Genomic DNA, 24,650 nt, shown 5'->3' on the forward strand with positions numbered 1-24,650 from the left:
TCAGTTCACTGGGGCAAATCATAGGATCTGCTAGCTACATCAGTTCCCAGTCACAGGAAGATTGGGGAATTACTAAAAACCCAGTAAAAGATAGCATTGTTGTTGGTGCTGGTGATTCATCATAGTTACCATTGGGATCCCAAGATCAGGTCCCAGTTGCCGAGAAGAGCATTGCAACAAGGAATTTACATTTGTCAATTTGAGCTTTAGTATGCAAAACAACTCTGTTTAATTTAAGGACACACAAAAAAAATGATTTATTACAAAGGTATGAGGTCATTTATAGAGCCGAACTATAAAGCACCAAAAGAACGGGGACAGGGCTGGCAGCCTTGCGCGGCCCTCAGTTCCATGGCAAGACTGGGCTGTGGTGCTCATCTAAGGTCTTGAGTTCAAGTACCTAATGCACTCGGTGACCATTCCCCACAACTGGTCCCAGGACACAGAGGACATGAGCATTGGCCACTGGAGCTTCACGCTGCAGCACCGCCCTGAGATCTTCATGTCCAGGGCAGCAGTAGCCATGGCAGAGCTGCCACAAAGCTGTCCCTATAACCCAGGCCCCAAGCCGGCAGTGACTTCTACCTGTGCTGCCTCTGCAAGAAGCGCATGTTGGTGGACCCTGGGTTCCAGAGGTGTGGCATGACGCCACTGCAGCTGCCACACGTGTGCACACTTGGGTTCCAAGCACAAATATCAAGCTCGAGTTCACTGCCCTGTCCAGCGAGAAGAGCAGGAGAAGGCACCCAAGTCCCCGAGTACCTGGTGAGGCCGGACCAGGCCCATGTCTCCTCCTCCGCCATGGATGTTCCAGACAAAGTGGCTCACCTCGTCCACCCCCACCCCTCCCAACGGGGAACCACCAGTGCTGCAAACTGGCCCAGCCAGCCTCTGGTGAGCACGGTCTTGGGGTACAAAAGGGGACATGTAATACCATCTAACTTTAATTTCATGACCCACAACTCACAGCCAAAAAATGAAAAGGAAGCTTCTGGTAGAGACAGCCTAAAGGATGATGCAAAGTCCTTATTCCTACACATAATTAATCATACAAGCAATTACAGTGTCTGCTGATAAACCACTCACTCTAAATGGAATTTATATGCACATCATTAAAAACGATCCATACTGCAATGGCAGGCCGAATTCAATTGACCACCATGTCTCTCTGAATTGTTTTTGCATCGAAGTACCACGTTCCCAGGAAGAACCAGGCAAAGGTTCATTCTGGGGGATAGATCCTACCTCTGAAAGCAAATTAATAGAGTGGGCTTTTAGGACAGGACAGTCTAGGGCGTGCCTTGCTTCGGAATCCCTCTGGGACCCCTCTCCCAGCCTCTCCCAACCCCGCTGGAGCCGGTCTCTCGGTCCTGTGGCGCCCAGACCCCTGAGAGCCAGTGGGGGGAAGGTTCACCGGATCCTGGAACCAGAGCCCGGTGCCTCACAGCGCGAACCGGCCGCGGTCCAGGAGGCCCGGGCTGCCCAGAGCGCACCCGGCTCGGCCCTGTCTAGTCGGCCCGTTTTAGCAGCCCTGCAGCGGCAGCAGCTGCCCAGGCCCAAGCCCCGTCACCTACACCTTCGCCGCCCCTGTGACCACCTCGACGCCCCAGCAGCTAGTCATGCAGACGGTTCACGCCGCCCACCGGATCCGTGCGGTGCCCGTCCCCAGCGTGGCCGGCCTGACCCCAGCGAACACCGTCACCCGGCAGGCCGCGGTCACTCAGGCGGCCATGCTGGCCCCTCCTAAGCCAGGGCCTCAAGATCTGTGTGGAGATCTCAAAGTAAAAGTAAAGGAGAACCTATTCCTGTGATTAGCGGGGCCCCACTAGGCGCCGCTAGCCGGGTCATTCAGATGGGACAGACCACCCTGTCCAGATGGTCGCCACAGTACAACAGGCACCTCCAGGTGGGCGCCAGCCACCAATAAAAACTGTACAGCAAAACGGGACTCACGTGGTGCCAGTCGGCGTCGCGGGCCACGGCCAGGTGAACGAGGCGGTGCGAGTGGTCTGACCCGCTGGCGACGCGCGGGCGTCGGCGTCCCTGCCCACGAAGTGCGGGGGCGGCGACCAGTCGGCGCGGCGGGAGCAGAGCCGAAGCGGGTCGGGGGCGCAGGCGGCGAGAGCTGCGTCCTCGCCCTGCGCGCGGGAACGCGGCCGGCAGCCACGAGCGAGGCTCCACGTCCCGCTCGAGCCGCTGGGAGAGCTTTTCTTACTCGGAGGTCCGCTCTGTGGTGCGGGAACGAGACGCCGCCTCTCACCCACGCTCCCAGCGCATTCTCTCCGCTTCACCTCGGCACTGGAGACACGAAACGCGGGGGACCTTCAGTTAAAGACAGAAGTCACACCAGCACAAAGCCCCGCGCGGGGAAACCTGCTTCAGACAGTGCCTCCCCACCGCGCGCTCAGCTTTCAGCTCCGAGGAAAGGTGTGCCCTTCCGGGTCCTTGCGAGGACGCGGGACGCCTAGAGCGAGCGGACCTGACAGGGCCCTGGCCCGGGCCACCCCGCCACCTTCAAGGGGACCCCGGGGACCGGACACTATGTAAAACAGTATTTTGTTGTTCACATGTGGAATTGGAATATTTTGAAGTGTACTTTCTTTTTTTACAAAATAGGTGTGTCTTTGACATTTCAGATCACTCCATTTCTACTCTGGACATTTTAGAATCACCCAGCACCTTTCGCGTGGATTTCATTTGGGAAAAAGAAACAGCGCAGTTTTGTTTCCAGCCTATGGCATAGTTTACTTGTGTCTGTCCAGTTAAAGTTCACGTGGAGGTGTTTGATGACATCTGCAAGGTTTGCCCGTTAGATCAGGTGCCTGATGCATTCAATGCACCTCCATTTCAGTGTGTAGGATTGGCCCGACAGACTGGACAGACTGACTGACCACTGCTGTTACCGCGAGGAAAAGAGCTGCTGGACTCACCAGAGCTGCGCTCGACTGTTTCTCTTTCCAGCTCCTCTTCAGAGTTCGTTTCTTTGTGTTGACTTTGTCCCTGGCATAATTTTCCACTCTAAGGAGAACAAGTTTCCTAAGGATTGTGTATGTTTAAAACAACAGAACTGTTACTAATTCATTTGGGAAAAAAAGATTCAATCTTTTACCACACACCCTTTGCAAAATCTCTCCATGGCATGCTTGCGACTCAGTGTCACTGGTTCTAGGCATCCTCTAGTCCAACCACGTGTCTACCCCTTGATGTTGTGGTTTGCCCAGCTGACAGGGAGCCCCATGCTGGGGTGGAACAGAAGCTGTGTTTTAACAGGAGGGGCTTGGATGCAAGTGCCCTGCAATTAAGCATTGGAAATATCCAAGTCCTTTTCTGATTTGTAATAGGAAATTCCCCTCCATCTTTCAGAACTGAACCAGTCCTAAGGCTGACTTCTGTCCTACAGAAAATAAAATCCGGAGGAAAGGAACAAAGGTGAGAGAATGAGCAGTAGGGGCCCCTTCAGGCTCCAGTCCGTGCTACCCTGGAAGAAAACAGCTGGCCTTTCCAGACTGTTCCATGGGGTCAGTTGTGCAAATAGAAAGAAAGCCTTGGCCTTATTGTGAATTTCTAAATGTCATCAACATAACATAACTTACTCAAATGTAGTTATTTTGGTATCTAATGGTTATAAAGAAAACACACACACCACACACATATATAGATATGTATATACATACCTATAATATATATGAGTATATACACAAACTCAATAAAGAGGACAGAAAGTAACCATCAGCAGACAAAAAATGCCATCAATTTCTTAAAGAGAATAGCAGTTAGGAGATTGAGATAAGTGAGTTGAAATGGGGTCTTCCAAAAGATATGTCCCATGTCCTAGTCCCCAGAACCTGTAAATGTTACGCTATTTGGAAAAAGGGTATTTGCATGCAATTAAGGATCTTGTGATCAGGAGATCATCCTTGATTTTCTAGGTAAGTCCTAAACCCAATGACCTTGTAAGAGGGAGATTACACAAACAGGAGAGAAGATAGCCTTATGAAGGCAGAAGCAGAGACTGGAATGATGTGGTTACAAGCCAAGGAATGCCAACATCCACCAGTAGCTGGTCACGGCAAGGATCAGATTCTCCCCCAGAGCCTCTGGAGTGAGTGTGGCCCAGCCAACACCTTGGTTTTAGAGTTCTGGCCTCCAGAACTGTGAAATAAATTCCTTTTGTTTTAAGCTACCAAGTGTGTATAAATTTGTTATAATAGCTATAAGAAATTAATGCAAGTGGTTTCTAAAGAAGCTAAGAAAATTGGCCTTGCAGAAATACAGAAAAGCTCAGAAAACACTAATTGGAAGCAAGGAATGGAATATGAAGTTTAATGGGGGAATTTATTGAAAGTGAATGAAAGTTATAATTATCTCTCAGACTACTTCCTCATCCCAACAAGCAGAATATCCAGCAGCCAGGTATTTACCACTCTAGCAAAAAAATGAGAGATTCTTCTCTATAGAAACTTCCCTGTTGAGAGAAGCAGGGCGGCTGACGTGGCTGCTCCCCCAAACACCCTAAAAAAAGGTCAATTAGCTGGCAATTGACCAATATCTCCACAACCATGGAGCTCTCAATCAGCTTTTCATTGCTTTATTTTTAAATGAATAACAAATAAGGAAGGAAATCCAGAATAAAGAGAGGCCAGAGCTAAACTGGGAATGGTTGGAGAGGGTGGGGTCCAGAAAAAGTTGAAATAATTCAAAGAACAGGAGCGAAGCAAGAAAGAGAAGGCACTACTTATTGAATAGACTCAGATATATACCAGTGATTAATTTAGTGCCTCTCAGCTCCAAACTCCTCCATCCCTCTCTTCCCTCGGGATACTGGTAGTGGGCTCTTGCAGTCAACATTTGCGCTGACTGGATGGAGGCTCTGCCAATAGCGGGCACTGAGGAGGCACTAGGAGGTCAGGAGAGGAGGAGGTACTTTTTGTTCTGGTGTTCTTTTTCCTTCGGGGTCCAGCAGAGGTCCTGCCTTTGTTTACCTTAGCAGCAGGGCTGGGTGCTCTGGTGGCAACCATGCCCACTCCTCAGTGTCTGAATCTCCCCACTCAGGGCCGCCTTGCCAGAGGTTCCAAGTTCCTTCCTTATTCACTTTTCCCTCAACCCTGGGAGTAGTAGTTGTTCTCTACAGGTACTCTCTCTCTATACTTTAGAGTTCTCTTTCAGCCTTTTTAGTAAATACATCTTTTCCTTAGTTCACAATTGTGGAATTGGATACAATTTCTGGACACGAGAGACTCCATTTTGAAGTGCCACTTTTCTTTCTAACTAATGAACTTTTGAACTGAGCCGCATACGGTTATTGTTATACAAGCAGTTGCTCATAAAATCCAACAGAACAACTAGCATTTGAACCATAAAACTGTTGATATGAACTTTATGAGGAGAAAAGTTAACTAATACATACCAGGAATAGCTTTGTGTGATAGCACCAATAAAATAATCAGATAGGAATCAAAAGTGGTTCAATCGGTCAGCACCAAATTAGCAGCGTTTTTGGTTTTTTTCTTCTCTTCTTTATCTAAATCATGTAATCCCCGCCCCTTCCTTCTCATAAACCTTCTCTGCATATGAGCCAGACACTTTTCTAGTTACTCCAGAATCTGTGCTCTGCAAATTACAACTCTGAGACCCCAAAAAGGCCTTTGTTCTTTTTCAGTTTGCCTCCTTGTCTCGGTTGACACAATGTACTTGGTTCACAATTATTTTCTGTAATTGGTGTGGTAATTTTTGTTCCCTGACCAGACCCTGACTAACACAATAGTCAATAAGAGTTTGAATCTTTAAAATCCTGTAAAGCTTAACACTAGAGATTAGGCAAAACTCTCAGATTGCTAAAGTAAAATTTTCAAGAGATGCTTAGAAGACCAAATTGAGAAAATCTCCCAGAAAATAGAACTAATTGAAAGATGGAAAATATTGGAGGTGAGATTGAGGTGAAAAGGGCAGAGAGGAAAAGAAGTGTAAGGTTGCCAATATCTTCATTTTCAAAAAATGGAGTGACGGAGATGTTATATAGTTGACCAAAAATAAAGGGGTAACTATATTATTTAAAGTTACAAAGATAACCAAGACAGAAATTAAATATAGTAACACTTATTTAGTACCTTTTTAAAAAAAGATTTTATTTATTTATTTGACAGAGAGAGAGAGACATTGAGAGAGGGAACACAAGCAGAGGGAGTGGGAGAGGGAGAAGCAGACTCCCCGCTGAGGGGCTCGATCCCAGGACCCTGGGATCATGACCTGAGCCAACGGCAGGTGCTTAATGACTGAGCCACCCAGGTGCCCCTTGTTTAGTGCTTTTAATGTATTGACCCATTTATCCTTGTAGAAATCCTCTAAGAATAGACTATTATTTATCCCCATTTTATAGATGAGGAAGAGGGTTCAGAGAGACTGCGTCACTTGCCTAACTAAGGTCACACAGCTGGTAAATGGCAGAAGTGGGATTCCAGAGTGCATGGTCTTATCCGTTGTACTCTACTGCCCCTTATACAACTTTATTGGGAAGAGCTGGGTAAGGAATGTACAAGGTGATGTAAATGACTTAATTCATCTTTTAGCAGTAGATAAAGGCACTTCTTAAAACTAATGAATTAAGCAATAGTGTTAGGAGATAGAGAGGTAAGGACCAAAAGAAACAAAAACAGAAACTGTTTAGAGGGATTTACAGTAGTCCTCCTTTAGCCGTGGGGAATATGTTCGACGACTCCTAGGGGGATGACTGAAACTGCAGATAGTACCAAACCCAATATATACTGTTTTTTTTTCCTATATGTGCACACCTATGAAAATGTTTAGGTTATAAGTTAGGCACGCTGAGAGATTAACAACAATAACAAATAATAAAATAGAACAATTATTCTGTAATAAAAGTTATGTGAATGTGGTCTCTCTCTCAAAATATCTATTGTACTGTACTCACCCTTTATGCGATAATGTGAGATGATAAAATGCTTATGTGCACAGATGATGTGAGGCAAATGACACAGACATTACAAGGTAGAGTTAGGCTACTATTGACCTTCTGCTGATTCGTCATAAGGAGGATCATCTGCTTTCAAACCCTGGCTGCTTATGGGTAAATGAAACCCTGGATAACAAAACTGGGGAGCAGGGAGAATTGCTGTACTCTTAAGAACAGTACTTTGGGAAGAAGTGGTGAACCTCGGATTTGTCATTTTCCCTCATAAGTATCTTTCTGTGTTATTAACGTCTTAAATAATAATTTATTTCAAACATTTTAAAAGACATAAAATTATAAATTATCTCAGGTATGGAGAGAAAAAAATGGGACCATGAAGCTAAATTATACACACAAATTATGTATTTTTTAATTTGACATGCTGATTATGTAAAGATAATCTTAAATGTGAAAACAAGGGAAGTCCTTTCTCGCTTGTGGTGGAGATATCTAACCTGAGTCCCTCAGAGAAGGAGGCCTGGCAATTACTCACAGTAGGGCTTGGGAAGCCTTTATTTTCACATTTTGTAAGAGAGATGAAGCTAGCTCTCAATCTCATAAACAGATATCATTTGAATAAGATGAAAATTTAAGCATTAATAGGCACAAAAGACTTACAACGCAGAAAAGGGAATGAATGTCTGATATGTACCTTTTGCCCAACCACAGGACCTCACGTCATAGACAAAAGATGAGCTGTCTAGAGAGTGGTCTCCAGAGAGTGGATTCTTGGAAGTGTTGCCAGACAGGGTCTGGTGGTACGAGCACCATTCTGTACTGTATTTATTAATTTAGAAACTACATTTTTCAGCCCTGGTATCAAATACGTCACAAGCTATTATAAATTCCAGGTAGTATATTAAGCATCAGTAAATTAAATGGCTTGGATAACAAATGGGTACATAATAAGATGTAATAAGGCCGTACCTTTAAACTGGGATCTTGCTGACACTGGTAATGACAAATGCTGTTTTGCTGCCATCTAGTGTTCACTGCTTTAGAGATCTAAATTGAGCATAGGCAGAATTTTTTGTTTCTTTCCTTATATCTGAAACAGTTCTTGTTTTTCATGGGGCCTTCTGAGACCCAAATTAAAACACTTTTCCTGACAAAACAATATTCATATATATACAACAAATCTATAAATAGCCTTATAGTTTGTAGGAAGTTCCATGAATTCTGATCTAACCCACATCTATAGGTTCATCAAGTTTTCTTGCAAGTCACTTCATAGAAAGTTTATAAGGAAGGCTCATTATTTCAGTAAGTCAGCTGCTAAATTTGAATGGCAGTCACAATTACAAGGTAATTACTATTAACTCATGAATACCCTGCAGCATATATTAAGAGTTGAGAGAGAAGAAATTCTTTTTTACCCAATATTTCAAAGAGATACACTGCGGGGGGAAAAAAAATTCTGAAAATCAGCTAGAAATCCCAACTAAATTGCATTTTTGAGTTCTCATCAAAGTAAAGGAAGTTCCCACGGGCCCAAGGAGAAAGAAAAGTGAAACAAGAATGGTAAGCAGGGACTACTTAGTGGTGATCCTACACTAGAGGTATTTGCTGATTCCGTAAATGTAGTTCTGGAGTGGAAGGACTTCCCAAAACATAAGATATGAGGTCTTGTTCAGTGTGGGAGTTAAGATCTTTGCATAAAACTGGGACCCTCAAGAGACTACACCAGCAAAGGGAGACAAGGAGGCTTGAATGTCGGAGCTATAGTTTGAGTAGAAAAAAAATTTCCCAGGGTGCCTTTGTGGCTCAGTCAGTTAAGCAGCTGCCTTCAGCTCAGGTCATGATCCCAGTATCCTGGGATCGAGTCCGGCATCAGGCTCCCTGCTCAGCAGGGAGCCTGCTTCTCCCTCTGCCTGCCTCTCTGCCTACTAGTGCTTCTATCTCTCTGTCAAATAAATAAATAAATAATCTTAAAAAAAAAAAAGAAAAAGAAAAAAATTTCCCCTCTGAATTATAAACATAGCCTCTTTTATATAGGATTTAAATTCAAATCAATATTAACCTGAGAGGTTGTATATGGGGTATAAGAAATTGAGAAAAGTCAAAGAATACTCCAAGACTATTCCAAAAACTGGAGTTGCCATTATACAAAATATACAAATATATTTCTCATATATTTGAGAAAGCTTCAAGGGAGGGGTTGATCTTCAAGTGGGGAGTGAGAGTTTAGTAAGTCTGAGATGTGTATTTGACATCTAAGTGGAGGTATTTAAGTATGCAGTTGGATGTATGAGTCTGAAGTTCAGGAGTGAAGATTGGGCTGTGGAGATAACTCTGGGAGTAATCTGTATGACCATGGGACCACAGAGACTGGAAGAGATCACCAAGTAAGCACATGTGGATAGAGAAGAGGTCCAAGAGGTTAGCTCTGGGATATTCCAATATCAGAGGTCAAGGAAATAAACAAAAATTAGCAAAAGAGACCCAGAAGGAGGAAAAGTAGGAAAACATGTAATCACTAGTTAACAAATAGAGTGAGAGAAGTTAATTAATTCAAAATAACACCAAAACTATATAAAATACTAAGGGATACATTTAGTAATAATATGAGAGAATTATATGAAAGCTCTCTTAATTAAAAAACCATCATATTTGGCATTTCTATTATAATTGATAAAGAAACTCTGGAATAAAAATGATATAGCATGAAGCCATTAAAATGAATGAAATAGATGCATATTACTGACATAAAAAACCTTCTAGGATGGTAATACATGATAAAGACTAAAACAAGGCAGCAGGAAAAAAATCTATAGTATTAAGTTGTCTTTTTAAATTTAGTATATTTAGTATATATATGAAGGAAAATCTGGAATAATGTATAAAAGGCTATTACCAGTGATTAACATATGGCAGAGTTTCAGTTTCTACAATACAAATGTCTAGAAGATTGATTGAATTTTTACTATGAGCACATATGAACATTATTTTTTTAAGATTTTTTATTATTTATCTATTTGAGAGAGAGTGAGGGAGGGAGGGAGAGGGAGAAGCAGACTCCCGGCTGAGCAGGACCCTGGGATCATGACCTGAGCTGAAGGCAGACGCTTAACAGACTGAGCTACCCAGGTGCTTCTACATATGAATGTTATTAACAAGCTTAACATTTTTTTTTAAGATTTATTTATTTTAGAGAGAGAGCACATGTGTGCACATGTGAGTGGGGGAGGGGCAGAGGGAGAGAATCCTCAAGCCAACTCCACGCTGAGCAGGGCTCCATCCCAGGACCCATGAGATCATGACATCATGACCTGAGCCAAAACCAAGAGTCAGGTGCTTAATTAACCCACTGAGCCAACCAGGTGCCCCAACAAGCTGAACATTTCAATGAAGTTTATATGGCATATATAATAGCATGGAAATGAAAGTATAACATAATGTTAATTCAAGGAAGCAGAAATAAGTATCTTACATACAATATGACCAAAATTAAAGTATGCATAGAAAACGGACTGAAAACAAAATTGCTTTAAAAAGCTCATTGAGGGGCGCCTGGGTGGCTCAGTCGTTAAGCGCCTGCCTTCGGCTCAGGTCATGATCCCGGGGTCCTGGGATCGAGCCCGGCATCTGGCTGCCCGCTCCGCGGGAAGCCTGTTTCTCCCTCTCCCCCTCCCCCTGCTTGTGTTCCCTCTCTCACTGTCTCTCTCTCTCTGTTGAAAAATAAATAAAATCTTTAAAAAAAAATTTAAAAAATAAAAATAAATAAAAAAATAAAAAGCTCATTGAGGGCGCCTGGGTGGCGCAGTTGGTTGGGCGACTGCCTTCGGCTCAGGTCATGATCCTGGAGTCCCGGGATCGAGTCCCGCATCGGGCTCCCTGCTCGGCAGGGAGTCTGCTTCTCCCTCTGACCCTCCTCCCTCTCATTCTCTCTCTCGCAAATAAATAAAATCTTTAAAAAAAAAAAAAAGCTCATTGATATTCTTTTTAGGAAGTAGTACTGAATATTTTTTCCTTTTCCCTGTGGTTCTATGTCTTTCAAATTCTATATAAGTTTTCCTACTTTTGTTTTGCCTGCTTATTACAAAAATTTCCAAACACACAAAAAGTATAATAAAATGCCAGGTACCTATTAGCCAGCTTCAATGACCATCAAAATTTAGGTATATATGTGTTATCTTCCCCCACATGGTTTTCTTTTTTTATTATTTTCTGGACTATTTTAAAGCAAATTTCAGACATTGTGTCATCATATTCTATGGACTTAAGAAAGGTTTATTCTTATATAATCACAATGCCATTATTTCCTTTATACAGAAAGAAATAAAAATTCCTTTAATATCATCTAATAATTAGCCCATACTGAAAAATCTCTGATTGTCTGAAACGTCTTTATACAGTTTGTTCTGAGTGAAAATCCAAACAGTTCCAATTTTTGCATTCTGTTGTACGTCTAGCACAATACCAGCAGTGTTACAGGCTAAATTTTGGCCTCCCAAAATGCATATGTTGAAATCCTAACCCCCAGTACTTCGGAATGTGACTATATTTGGACATAAGATTTTTAAAGAGGTAATTACACTGAAATTAGGTCATTAGGGTGGGCCCTAATCCACTATAACTGATGCCCTTCTAAGAAGTGAAGATTAGGACTCAGGTACAGTGAGAAGACTATGTGCAGACACAAGGACAAGGCAGCCATCTATAAGCCAAGGAGAGAGGCCTCAGAAGAAACTAACCCTGCCAACATCTTGATCTTGGACTTCTAATCTCCAGAATTGTGAGAAAATACATTTCTGTTGTTTAAGTCAACCAGTCTATGGTACTTCATATGACAGACCTAGCAATGTAATACAGACAGTAAAGCCAACATTTGTTTTGATTGGTTAATGTACATTTTGTTCAGGGGGATAAATATTTTGTCTATCAACCATATTTATGTTTTATTCAACAAATTCACTATTTTTTATTTATTAGATGTTTTGAATACTCTAAATTGATTTCATGAATGGTTGGCCAATTTTATTATCACTACCACTACTACTCTTAATTGCTTGCCTCTCCAAATACCACTAAAATGATCTCACTTTTGTACTCTGAGCTTATGAGAAGGAAAGCACCATATTTGCTTTCTACACTTTGAATGGGGCTCACTTATATTTTGCTATTTATTCAATTGCTTATTGGCTGTATCCCACTAAACTATCTTTCCTCTATACCAGCTCTTCCTACTTTTCCACTGTTAATTAGCCATTTGCCATCCTGTTACCTAAGCCAGAAACCTCAGTACCTTTAAAACATTTTTTTATTATTTTAAAATAATTTTAAACTTACAGAAAAAAATTCTAAGAATAGTACAAAGAACTTCTATCTTTGCCCAAATTCTCCAATTGTTGACATACTACATTTGCTTTATCATTCTCTCTATATACATATTCATATTTTACTGACTTCCCTTATTTGTATATACTTTTTTCGGAAACATTTGAGTAAGTTGCAGACATGAAGCTTCATTATCTTTAAATATTTCAGTGTATTTTCTAGAAACAAAGGTAATCCCTACATTACCAGACTATAGTCATCAAAATCAGGAAATTCACTTTGTTAAAATGCCATCTAGTCCACAGACCCAATTCAAATTTTGTCAGTTGTCCCAATAATATCCTTAAAAGAAAAAGGATCCAATGCAGGGTCATATGTTCCATTTAATTGTCATGTCTCTTTAGTCTCCTACAATCTGAAAAAGTTCTTTAGTTGTTCCTTTGTCTTTCATGACCTTGACAAACTTTTAAAGCATAAAGATCTATAATTTTGTACAATTTCCTTAATTTGAGGTTGTCTGATCCTCCCTCATGATTAGATTCTTCCTTATGCATTTTTGGCAGGAGTATCACAAGTGTGTTCTAATTGTCTCTTACCAGGTGGCATACAATGCTGATTTGTCATTTGTCCTATTACTGGGGATGGTAACTTTGCTCACCAGTGCCAGATTTCTGCACTGTCAAGTTTCTATCTTTCCCTTCATAATTAGTATTTGGCCAGGAGATACTTTGAGACTATAATGTTTCTCTTAAAACTTTTACCCTCTAGTTCTAGCATACATTGATGATTCTTGGCTAAATCCATTTTTATTACAATAGTTGCCAAATGGTGATATTTCTATCTATACATTCCTTCTACATTTATTAGTTAGGAATCTAATATAAGAAAGAGCATTTATTTATGCCCATTTAAAAAACATTCATGTATTTATTTCAGTATAGACTCAAGTATTCCTATTTTATTCAGCAGATCATAATCTATTATTATAGTGGTGCTCAGATTGACCCAGATGTGGCCAATGGAGGCTCTTTCAAGCTGGTTTCTGTGTCCCTTTCTTATGTTCCATCATTCTGTTAAAACTTCTTTAGTTTCTGGTGCAACAAGATTTTTCGGGCTCATGTACTTCCCCTGTTCCTGTTCTGAATCAGTCATTTCCCCAAGAGGCTCTAGTTCCTTTTAGTAGAAAATGGTGTTTAGAAACCAAGATCTGGGCAGTACCTGCTCATTGCTCCTTACATCTCTTTAGCAGAGGACGCTAGGGGAAAAACAAAATAGATGGAGTCAAAGTATAGACAACATTTGGGTTGAGATGTGGAGGTGTAGGAGTTTACAAAAAGAGATTTTTCAGAGAGAGGAGACAATATGTACAAGAAAGGGGACATGAGAGGTTATGGATTGTTTTGCATGGTACACATAATTCAGTATTGCTGAAGCATAACATTGAAAGGAGGCAATGAGAGAAGAAACTAGCCAGGCAGATGGAGTGTCTTATATCCTAGGCAAAGTAACTAAATTTTCTTTTACAGATAATCCTTTGAAGAATTTTCAGGACAGTGACATTATCAGTCATTTACATTTTTAGTGAAGTCATTCTGGTAGCAGTATGGAGGATGGCATTCTGGAATCAAAACTGGAGTCAGGGGACTGGTAAAGAGGCCATCACACAATAATAGAAGTAATGAAGGCTGGTATGAGGCAGCTGGAGTCAAGTTGGATAGGCTATATACTGGGGGTGTTAAGAGAGTAGAATGGACATAATTTGTTGTAAGAGGCATTTAGGATGCTCTACAGGTATTTACAACACTGGGAGGACGGTGGTGGCTTAAACCAAAACAGAAATCCAGAAACGGGAGTAGGTTCTAGGTGGAAAGTTGAACAGTTCGGTTTAAGACGCATTGGATTGATAATACGTCTTATGGAATTCTCATAGGATTTGGAGAAAGAAAATGAAATATGATGCTAATATAAATAGAAAAGCTGGCCTCTAAAGAAATATACATAACGCTCTCACTTTGCAAACTAAGCAACAGGTTATAGCGCGGTGTATGACTACAACTGCAGGAAATTCAAGAGTTGGGGGAGGGACCTGTCTAGTATTTTTCCATCCCTGGTGACTCAGAGCTAAAAATGGCGCCTGTGGCAGAAATTAGAAAGTGGGAGGGGGCACTGGGTGCGGGTTTTCATTTTCTTCTGTTTCAAACACATAGCGAGATAACTCAGCGCCACACGAATTATGAACATTTTTTTCCTTAAGGTTTGGTCTGTAGTACAACTCCATTCTCCGCGTTTAAAAATATGTTTCATGTTGTGGGCGCGATCGCTTGGGCGGTGACGTGCCTGCTGCTTTGCCTCATTCATGTTTCTCGGCCTCGGCGGGTTTCAAGACTGCCTCCCTGTCTCTGCCCCCTCTCGTTTTTTTTTCCAGCGCTGGCTACAGTTCTGAGAGACAGAACGCTTTTTCGGGGGTGACGACCAGATGGGTTCAGACCCTACGCATTCGCAGGGCTCCTTGGCGCTTGGGGGCGAGAGATTCTTTCTTCGGAGGGCCGCGGCCTCGCGCTTTCTACACGGGCACGAGGAGTCCCGCGCGCGGCCGCCAGAGCGCGTGCCCGGCCCTAGTCTGAAGGCCCGCGGGCGGGGCGCGCGCACCACCTCCGCAGGCGCCGCACTGCAGGAGCTCGAGGCCCCGGCGTAGGTGGCGCGGGGGCGGGGCCGCGGAGGGGCGTCGAGGCTGGGCAGCGGTCCAGACCGGGAGCTCGGGCCGCATCGGTTGTCGTGGGAACGGTGGCGTAGGCAGGCGCTGACGTCAGCGGGCGGCGCGCTGCCCGCACTGCGGCAGCCGGTCCGCTCTCAGAGCCGGAGAGGCTGGCGGCTAGGCTGGCCACGCGGGTGCCTGGCTCCCGCCCCGCTCGGCGCGAGGAGCCGCTTCGCACAGTCCCGGCGTCGGATCGGGCGGGACTGACTGTCGGCCGCTCTGGGCTACGTTCTCCGTGAGTACGCTGCAGGCCTGCTGGTGGCGGGAGCCCGGGCCGGGAGCTTGGCGTGCCCCGGCCCTCTCAGAGGGGGCGGTGGCTTGGGGGACTGCTGGGGTCCGAGGGCGCGGGGGCGGTGCGCCGCGGGGTGGGGCGGGGGCTCGTACTGCGCCGCCGCAGGCTGACCCGCCGGGTGCCGCCGAGCGGTGGGATGTAATTTTTGATGAATACCTGTAAGTACTTTCCCGCTCCCTTCCCTGGGCTCCTGTCTCATGAGTGCTCAGCGCGGTGTCCAGATCCACCGTGGAGGGAATGCAATCTTTGCCTTTCCCACTCCGGATTCTGGCTTAAAAGCATTTAACTCAGATACGCACTAAGTACGTTTATTTCCTTTTAGGGTGTCAACTTGGTGCTGAATCTCGAACCTGTGAAATGCCTTCTTAATTACATCCGAGAAAAGGTGATCAATGTGTTACGTTTATAAGGGTCATTTCGATATGTATACAAATAGAAAAAAAAGTACACTAGAATCGCTGCCAATGGCTGTGCTATATTTCAGCATTACTGTGAAAACATACTCACTGGAGTGTATGGCTTTTACTTTTTGAGAAAACGATGCTAACAATTTTTTCACCTGTTGCATTAACTATTGCTCTTACTGCTTGGAGATTCAGGGAAAAGATTGCTCTTTCTGAGAACTCTGGGAAATTTCTAAAAATATTTGAAAAATCCAAATACCAAAATTTTTTAAAACCGTATTTAGAATCTTGTTTATGGAGAGTATCTTGATTTATCAGTTGAATTATGTTACAGGGTTTTTGTTAGTTTTTTTTTCCTATGCTATAAAATTCAGTTAAAGGGTGAATTATCCAAGCCTCTGCTTCTTCCCCCCTTGATCTTTAGACATTTATTGGCCGAAAATCAGATGTTTAAAGAAAAAGAAAAATGAAACGTAGTGCAGTTAATTTTACTATTATTTCTTAGCTCCTATAAAAGGGTTTGTGAGGGAGAATCTTTAAAATAATGGTATATATGAGGGCGCCTGGGTGGCTCAGTCGTTAAGCGTCTGGCTTCCGCTCAGGTCATGATCCCAGGGTCCTGGGATCGAGTCCCACATCGGACTCCCTGCGCAGCGGGAAGCCTGCTTCTCCCTCTCCCACTCCCCCTGCTTGTGTTCCCTCTCTCGCTCGCTCTCTCTAATAAATAAATAAAATCTTTAAAAACAAAAAAAATAATGGTATATATGAGACTCAAGGATGTCATTTTAGGTTTGACCTTATTTTTGCCAATGATGTTACTAATCAAATATTAGTCATTAATTCTATAATGTATTTGCTATGGGACACATTAATGTTTGGAAATGATTATTTCTGTAATGTGTTTGCTGTATTAAGTAGTATTAGTGTGTGTTCAACTGTGCATTGAACTACTGAGTAATAGTAAATAATGTGAATACGAAATTTACGTATTTTATTTATTGCACGCTTATTTTTAGTACTATAATAATAGACGTAAAGTAATTTTACTGAGCACCTATAGTGTGCCAGCCACTGTGCTGATCACTTTGCTTTTCGGTATTTCCTTTTCTCCCTACAATAAAGTAGGTACCATTTTAATTTCCTGGGTCATAGAACGTTTTACCAAGGTGAAAATAAAGGACTGAGGTAGAGAGGGAGGTATGAAGCTCAAGGCACTGTGGGAGCACAGAGAAGTATTTAACCACCCCTTAAGGTTAGAGTGCTCCCAGAGAAGATACCATCTGCATTTAGCGTTAAAGGATAGTTAGTAGTCTTCTGTCACTGTTGGAGTGACAGAATAAGGGCATTTCTCAGGAGAGAGAGGAGTGTGTGTAATGGTACAAAGGCAAGAAGGCATTTGGCCAATTGAAGGCCTGTAAGTAGTTTCACATGGTTAGAATTCAGAATGTGTGTGGAAATGTGGCTGGAGAAGGAGTCATTTCATAAGTAGCCTTGAACCCCAATGGTAAGGACTTCCTATTTTTTCCAGTGGGTTATTAAAATCTAGTGAAGAGATTTAAACAAAGAAATGATACCATCGCGTTTGTATTTTAGGAAATTTCTTCTGCTTGCAATGAAGAGGATGATTTATTTTTTAAAAGGATAGGGTGATAGAAGCATGGAAACAGTCTTAAGAAAAAAAGTAAAATCTTTCCATAGTCTTTTTATCCCTCAAAGCTGCTGCATCATGTCACTGCCTTTGAGGGTGGGGGAAGATACTTGGAAGCAGATTTGTAGAAAGAATTATCCCCATGTTTCTTCTACAGGTCTCACCTTCCATTCATTTGTCCACCTGTGGCCACCAGATTTCTGCCCCTTCACAAACAGCTTTGCAAACATGTGACTTCCTGTCTGCACTGCAGATCCAGTGGACACTCTTCACAATTTGCAGCATGCTTGGTACCACACAGTGATAGAAAACTTCTTTGTTAAAACTCTTTTTCCTTGAGGGGCACCTGGGCAGCTCATTTGGTTAAGTGGCTGACTCTTGATTTCCACTTAGCTCATGATCTCAGGGTTGTAGGATCCAGCATGGAGCCTGCCTGAGATTCTCTCTCCCTCTCCTTCTCCCTCTGCCCCTCCCCCCACTCATACTCTCTCTGTCCCTCTCTAACAACAACAACAAAAAAAACAAATAAACCTCTTTCCCTTGGTTATTTCTCTCCCCTAGCTTTCACCTATCTCTTTGATGTCTTTTTACTTTATTTTGGGGCTTCCGGAATTCTGTCTTTGGCACTTTTTTCCCTGAAAGCATCATAAATATAAAGCCTAGTTCTCAAATCTTCAGCCTAGTTCTCCGTGCTGGATTACTATATTCTATTGCCTACCAAATACAACCTGATTATACATACAAACATGTATTTATATATACAGTGATAATAGCTGTCATTTCCTAAGGGCTTGCCATGTTCTAGGCATTGTGCTAAGTGTTTTATTTGGATATTCTCATTTAATCTTTACCAAAACCTTATGAATGATTTAGTATTATAATTCCCTTTTGAAAGCTTAGGAAATTGAGGTCCAGAGATTAACTTACTGGCAGGTAGAACTGGGATTTGAATCTAGGGATCTGACAGTGAAGCCAGTGCTTATAGCTGGTTAGTGCCCCTCAGATACCCAGCTCAATATGCCCCAGTAAACTTCTGTTATGATGGTAATAGATACTTGTGGGAACACTCAGTGAGCTTACTGGGGCATTATTTTAAATCATTTAACCCTTATAACAGCCTTTTGAATATGCACTGGTAGACTGATTTTACAGATGAGGAAACAAATGCCTAAGGTCACACAATTAATTATTTGAAACTAATTCTAAGACTTGGGTTTTAAACTTCTCCACTATACTTGTCCTGTATTCCAATAAATGCTACTACTGGGGGCCTAAGTATTCTACTTCCAGAAAATGAGAATCATCCTGTACTCTTTGTCCTGCCTTATCAGTAGTTTTTACTTAATCTTTCTGAAATGTCTAGAATACCATAAATTTTTTGTTTAATGGAAAACAGGTCAAGCTGAATATACGTAAGCCTTTTCTTAATGGCTCATAGTCATGTAGTTCAGCTGTTTTCCTCTATATTGAATGGCCATGGAATATATAAATATTAAGTCATTATTTGCTTTATATTTTTTTTCTGCCTATGTGCTGTCAGGTTTTAATTACTGATGCACTTGCCTTTACATCTTCTCTCTTTTCTAATTTGGGGTAGATTGGAAAGTACGTGACCAAATTTATTAGATCTGTACCTATAGGAAGACTACATTTGGGCTCCCATCCATAAAGCATAGGAGTGTTTACTGTGTGAATTTAATGATATCTATTTTGTTGGTGTACCAGAAAATTATTATATAAGTTAATCCACATAATCAGATATATGTGTATAATCATTTTTAACCTTTTTAGCATTTCTTCTCAGAAGTACCCATAATATTAGAGGAACATGAAGGTGCATCCCCAGGGATCTGGAGCTTTAACAGATAATTGCTCAGCCAACTCAAATTATGTTTTTCTTATTTTTTTTTTTACAGTCTTCAGTTTTATTCTTAAAAATGTGTGAATATTGTGTTCTTATGTGGAAATTAATATGTTTGTTGTGGACATACACCCTCATCTTTAAGTAAAATTGGAAATTCAGGAATACATATACTGAGTTTATCCCTGGTTTTGATATATAATAATACATATCCAGATACTTATTTGAGAAAGATGGTACAAATGCTTGTGCTTAACCTTCTCTGTTGTTGCAACATTTTTAGTGGAAGGTACAAAAATGTTCAAATTCATTATCTGTAAATATGCTACCCACAAGCATACTTTACTAATATAATAGCGTATGCTCTTGGGAAAGTCAATTCTGGGGTGGAGTTTGTTTTCTTAAAAGTACATTGAAATGTTTATTTTTTACTTAAAACACTTTTAAAAGTGCTTTAACACATCAAGTACATATTTACTGCCTTTAAAGATTTTTAAAAAGTTTTTGTTTCAAATATATAAATATTTTATTCAAATATCCAGTTTTCTTTACTTTTTTTCAGACTCTAAACTGATCCCAATGTATTTAAGTCATATGCATAAGACTGGATAAGAGAACTTAGCTTAATTGCTATAAACCTGATGAGGTAGTGGACAAATCATCACATAATCTTGTGTGAAAAATGTTTTGTAATTTTTATTTGCAAATTCCATACTACAGATAAACTCTCTTTGTTTTAATAGGATCCTGATTGAGTCATTGCTTTACATTACAGCTGGATGCTCTCCATAAAGCTGAGATATGCCCACTGGTAAGACTTTTATGAAATTTATATATGCCATACATTTTATTTGCTTATTTATTTTAAAGTTTGAATTATTTTAAGGGGTTCTTTGACCTATTAATGAATACATTAACCAAATATTACATTTAGATATTTAATAGTTTGGTATTCAATTTTCCATTTATTTTCTATTTATTTTATTTTTTTATTTCTTTATCAATTTTCTATTTAATGTTAGCTATTAAGGCTAGTATGTATTTAATGGATGGCAGTTTGGGACTCCACTGGAGCAGGTAAATAATCATTACAACATATGGTTAGTTTTTATTCTTTATCATCGAAATGGACAGTTTACTCTAAAGCAGGTATTGGCAAACTTTTTCCTAAAGGGAAAGCTCGTAAATATTTTAGGTTTATTCTTTGCTGTAACTGCTCATGTCTGCCATTGAAGCATAAAAGCATCCATAAGAATTCTTAACAGAGTGGGCATGGCTGTATTTCAATAAACTTTTAAGTATAAAAGTAGATGACTGTCCTGCAGGCAGTAATTTGCCAACACCTGCTTTGGGGCATTCATCCATTCATTCAGCATTTATTCAGCATTAAAACATGTTTATTAGTAGGTACTCTATGCTAGATCTCATGGTGGTAGTAGGGATGGTAGCATAGTATAGTGGGAGAGACAGAGATAATATATTTTTTTGTGTAGATACACAAATAATTATATAGTTTCAAGCTGTGGTAGGTGGCTGTGAAGAAAAAGAACAGTCTGCTATGTGAGGAACGGGGAAATTTAGATGAGATTGTCAGGAAATGTTCCACTTTAGAGGCAACATTTGAATAGGCAGCTTAACACGAGTAGCTGAGAAGTTCTGTTTGAGAGATCCATTAGTCTTTACTGAGTTTTCTGTGGCCATCTTGACAGTTCCCAAAGCCTTTCTAGCAACTTTAGGTAAGGCTGCTTGAGCATCAAACATTTTGCCTACACGTGGTGTTGAAACCTGAGATCTCCCATCTAAAGCTTTGAGAGGCCTAGAACCCGGCTTCAGCCCATCCTTGGGAGCCACACGGGTGCCTGATTCTCTATTTTCCTTATCAAGAAGTTTGCAGCAGGTAGAAGCAGCTTCACATGGAAAGGTGCTTATTCTGATGGAGGAGTGAGAAGAAGGACAGAATGGCTAGAATACAGGGATCTAAGGGGCTGTTTCTCTTGGATTCAAGCTGTAGAGGTAGGCAGGCCAGGAAGTGAGAACCCTGTAGGGCATGTGAAGGACTCATTTTATTTTGTCCTAAGTGAAGTGGGAAACTGGCAAGGTCTTAAGCAAGGGAATAACATGATCTGACTTATGTTTTAAAGGAAAAAATAACTTTCAGCTTTTCGTATTTATTGAATGCTGATTATTGCTTAGCTAACTAAGTGTTAGCCATTCTTCATGCAAATGGTCTTTGACATAGGATTATTCTGATTTTACAGATAATGAAGATGAAGTTTAGAGTTGTTAAGTAAGTTGGTTAAGGCCACGTAACAGTGGTAGATGCTACCGTGAGTCACAAGTAGAAAGTTAACTTAGTATGGGAAACTTTTAAAGGGAGTATCCCACAATGTAAGAGGGATTCAGGTGAGTGTGGTGTCACCAAAGCCAAAAGAAAAGTTTTTAAGAAGGAAGGACTGGTCAGTTCTAAAGTAGCTGAAGAACTCATGTAGGTATTTACAAGACTGTGTTCTTTAACATAATAATAATGCAGATACCTGCTATAATAGAATTGTTTAGAAAATGACAGGAGTCTTTATCTTTGCAGTGGAGAGTGAAGCCAAAGTAAAAACCAAAGTTCGCTTTGAGGAATTGCTTAAGACCCACCATGAGCTCATTCACGAAAGAAAAAAACTGAAGAAAAAAATTGGCAAATCTGGAGATAAAATTGCAGTGAGTAATTGATCATTTGGTAATGATGACTTCTATATCTACATGAGATTATGACTTTCATAATAAAACTCTGAGGAACTTTGGAAATTGAAAATAGTAAATCTATGTCATAGTCAATAGCACATGGTAAAATAAAGCTTACGTTAGAATCCACATGACTCTTGGGGTACTGAGTTCAGTCTTCAGTGCTGTGCTACCGAAATAATCTAGACAAACTGATGAGAGTGGTGAGAGAATGGGCAAACTCAACTGGCCAATGTATTACACATTTTTAAAGAAAATCAGGATTTTTAACCCAGAATTGTGAAGAACTTAGGGAGTAATACGTTACTTCAGATATTCAGTGGCTTGTTTTTATTTAGACTGATTGATCTGATTCTACCCAGCAGAACCAGGAGAAATCAGTGGAATCTGAAGGCAGTAATTATCTTTTTGTACTTGAGGTACACTTTCAAATGACAATTTTTTTTTTTTTGAAGATTTTATTTATTGAGAGAGAGAGAGAGCACAAGAGGGGGGAGCGGGAGAGGGAGAAGCAGACTCCCTGCTGAGCAGGGAGCCTGATGCGGGACTCGATCCCGGGACTCCAGGATCATGACCTGAGCCGAAGGCAGTCGCTTAACCAACTGAGCCACCCAGGCACCCTCAAATGACAATTTTTGACAGCACAGTTGAAGAGATTAAAAATGCAGAACTCAGAACAGTGCTGAACAAATCAGCAATTGACTACAATTTGATTCCAGAGTATTATAGAGAGTCTGTAATAATATCCACAGTTAATGTACTATTCACTCTTCAGACCTGTTTTGCTATATTACTTGGACCTTTTACTCCTTTGACCATAATCTGTTATGTACACACACACACACACACACACAGGCACAAATAACTTCATGCATGTTCTGGTAATTGGTACATAGTATTTCTTTGGCAAGAGTTTTATGAGTTATATATAGCTTATATTTACTTGTAGCAAATTTTACCCTCTTCTGAATTTTGCCGTGCGACCTCTTCATTTTGATATTCTCTCTGGCAGTCATCAATGTTGTAATAGTATATATTCTCAAGTGAGGCAAAAATAAGTACTAACACTGGCCAGAATCCGGCTGCACACCTGTGAGAGGTTTGTAGTACCCCTGTTTACTATTGCATACCAATTTAGACCTACTGACAGAAAGGGGCAGATTCGGTCTCCCATAGTGAATGCTGCCTTTTTATATAATGCGCTTCTTCTGGTGGTACGTATGAGTATGGAAGGGAATAATGGCATATGGAGGATGGGACATTGCATATTGGTATATGCCCTCCCCTTGGGTAACGTGGTATACATTGGACAAAAACAGAAAGAACCCTTGAAACAACTGAGGATATTTTTATGGACTCAGTCAAAGTAGAACCTTATATTTTCTCTTACTGATAGAACTGGCTTTGTAAGCATGAACCAGATGCAGTTTAGGTCAGGAATGCTCAATTAAATGGATAACGAAAAAATGGGCAGAGGAGACGTCCATTTACCCATTGTCCAGTTTAGATGTTGGGAACACGCACATGTGAGGTGACTAAACATAATCTGCCCAGCCTATTTTGGTACACAGCAGGCCATTCAAACCTTTTTTATTCACAGATAAGTATCCTAGGAAAAAATACTGAGGAAGAGATTTTTTAGCTCAAAAGAAGGGAAATATTCCTGGAGGACTTAGAGGAAAACAAAATATTTTTGAAATGATTTACTTTAGGAAATAGAGGAGGAATACCTGCTTTTATTTACTAGATAACAGTGCTTTCTATCTTTCGAGCACTTCTACACGTTTTATGTATATTACCTAGTTTTTCATGACAACGAAATGATGAGGTTTTATCTCCATTTATAGTTGAGGAAACTGGATCACAGAGAGGTTGAATAACCTTGCCTAAATTTGCAGTTAGTGGCAGAACCAGAATTCAAACTCTTAACAGTCTGACTACAGAACCCATTCTCTTAACCACAACCCAATAGGACCTCTTTGAATAACATATGAAGAGATGGGACCTCTTCAGAACAAAAACATGTACAGAACAGGCTGAGATTGGAAGGGAAGCAGGCTGAAGTAAGAAAAGGAAGCAAGGAAAAGGCTATACTAAGAGAATTCGTAATGATGGCAGATTCACCTTATTTTTCAACAATCTGTTAGGCACTGTGATAAGAATTTTGCAAATGCTATTTCTGATTCTCATGTTAATCATGAAACATAGGTATTGGGGCTCTTATTTTGCATGAGAGGTTTTATAAACATCAGAACAGAAAAACCACTTAACAAAGATGTTAAATGGTTTGCCAGAGCCATATAGCCAGCAGTAGAGTGAGGGAGATTTAAAACCAGTCTCTCCATGTTCTGCCTTTAGTTGCTTTTTAAAAACTATATCTTAGGCCGAAAATAGTAGAATTGGTACCATGGAAAAATCTAATTAGTGATAAGGAAGATAAATTTGAGGCATTCTTCCATGAGAAGAAATGGCTAAAACAAAAATGAAATAAGTAATGACATACAGAAATACTTGACCTGTAAGTAAGTGTTCCCATTACTAGTACTAATGGAGCAGAAACAGTAGAAAGAGCATGATGAAAAAACCTTCCTGAGATTAATAGAAAGATCTAGGAAGAGATGAGTCCGTCTTGCATTCCAGGTAAAATTTATGACCTGTAACTATATTTAGAACTTTTTAATTTCAGGGGAAAAATTAATTTTGCAAGTATCTC

At 40.9% G+C, this 24,650-nt stretch overlaps 1 protein-coding gene, 1 long non-coding RNA gene and 1 pseudogene across 2 annotated transcripts in view; all 3 read left to right on the top strand.

Annotated features, from left to right (window-relative positions):
• The first annotated feature begins 403 nt into the window (after window positions 1-403).
• Window positions 404-2,013, top strand: LOC110583228 (annotated as a pseudogene).
• Window positions 2,014-15,218: 13,205 nt separating this feature from the next.
• On the top strand, window positions 15,219-19,982 carry LOC110583687. Its single transcript, XR_002480530.1, has 3 exons — window positions 15,219-15,234; window positions 15,614-15,676; window positions 19,948-19,982. It is a non-coding gene; the product is annotated as an uncharacterized LOC110583687 (long non-coding RNA).
• Window positions 19,983-21,796: 1,814 nt separating this feature from the next.
• Window positions 21,797-24,650, top strand: part of AHI1 (Abelson helper integration site 1) — a 222,548-nt gene continuing 219,694 nt past the window's right edge. Inside the window, exon 1 of the mRNA XM_021693688.1 lies at window positions 21,797-21,913. The gene's annotated coding sequence lies outside the window, so the exon portion shown is untranslated. The remainder of the gene's footprint in view (window positions 21,914-24,650) is intronic.

Source organism: Neomonachus schauinslandi, chromosome 8 (assembly GCF_002201575.2).
Source record: "Neomonachus schauinslandi chromosome 8, ASM220157v2, whole genome shotgun sequence".
NCBI classification, from domain to species: domain Eukaryota; kingdom Metazoa; phylum Chordata; class Mammalia; order Carnivora; family Phocidae; genus Neomonachus; species Neomonachus schauinslandi.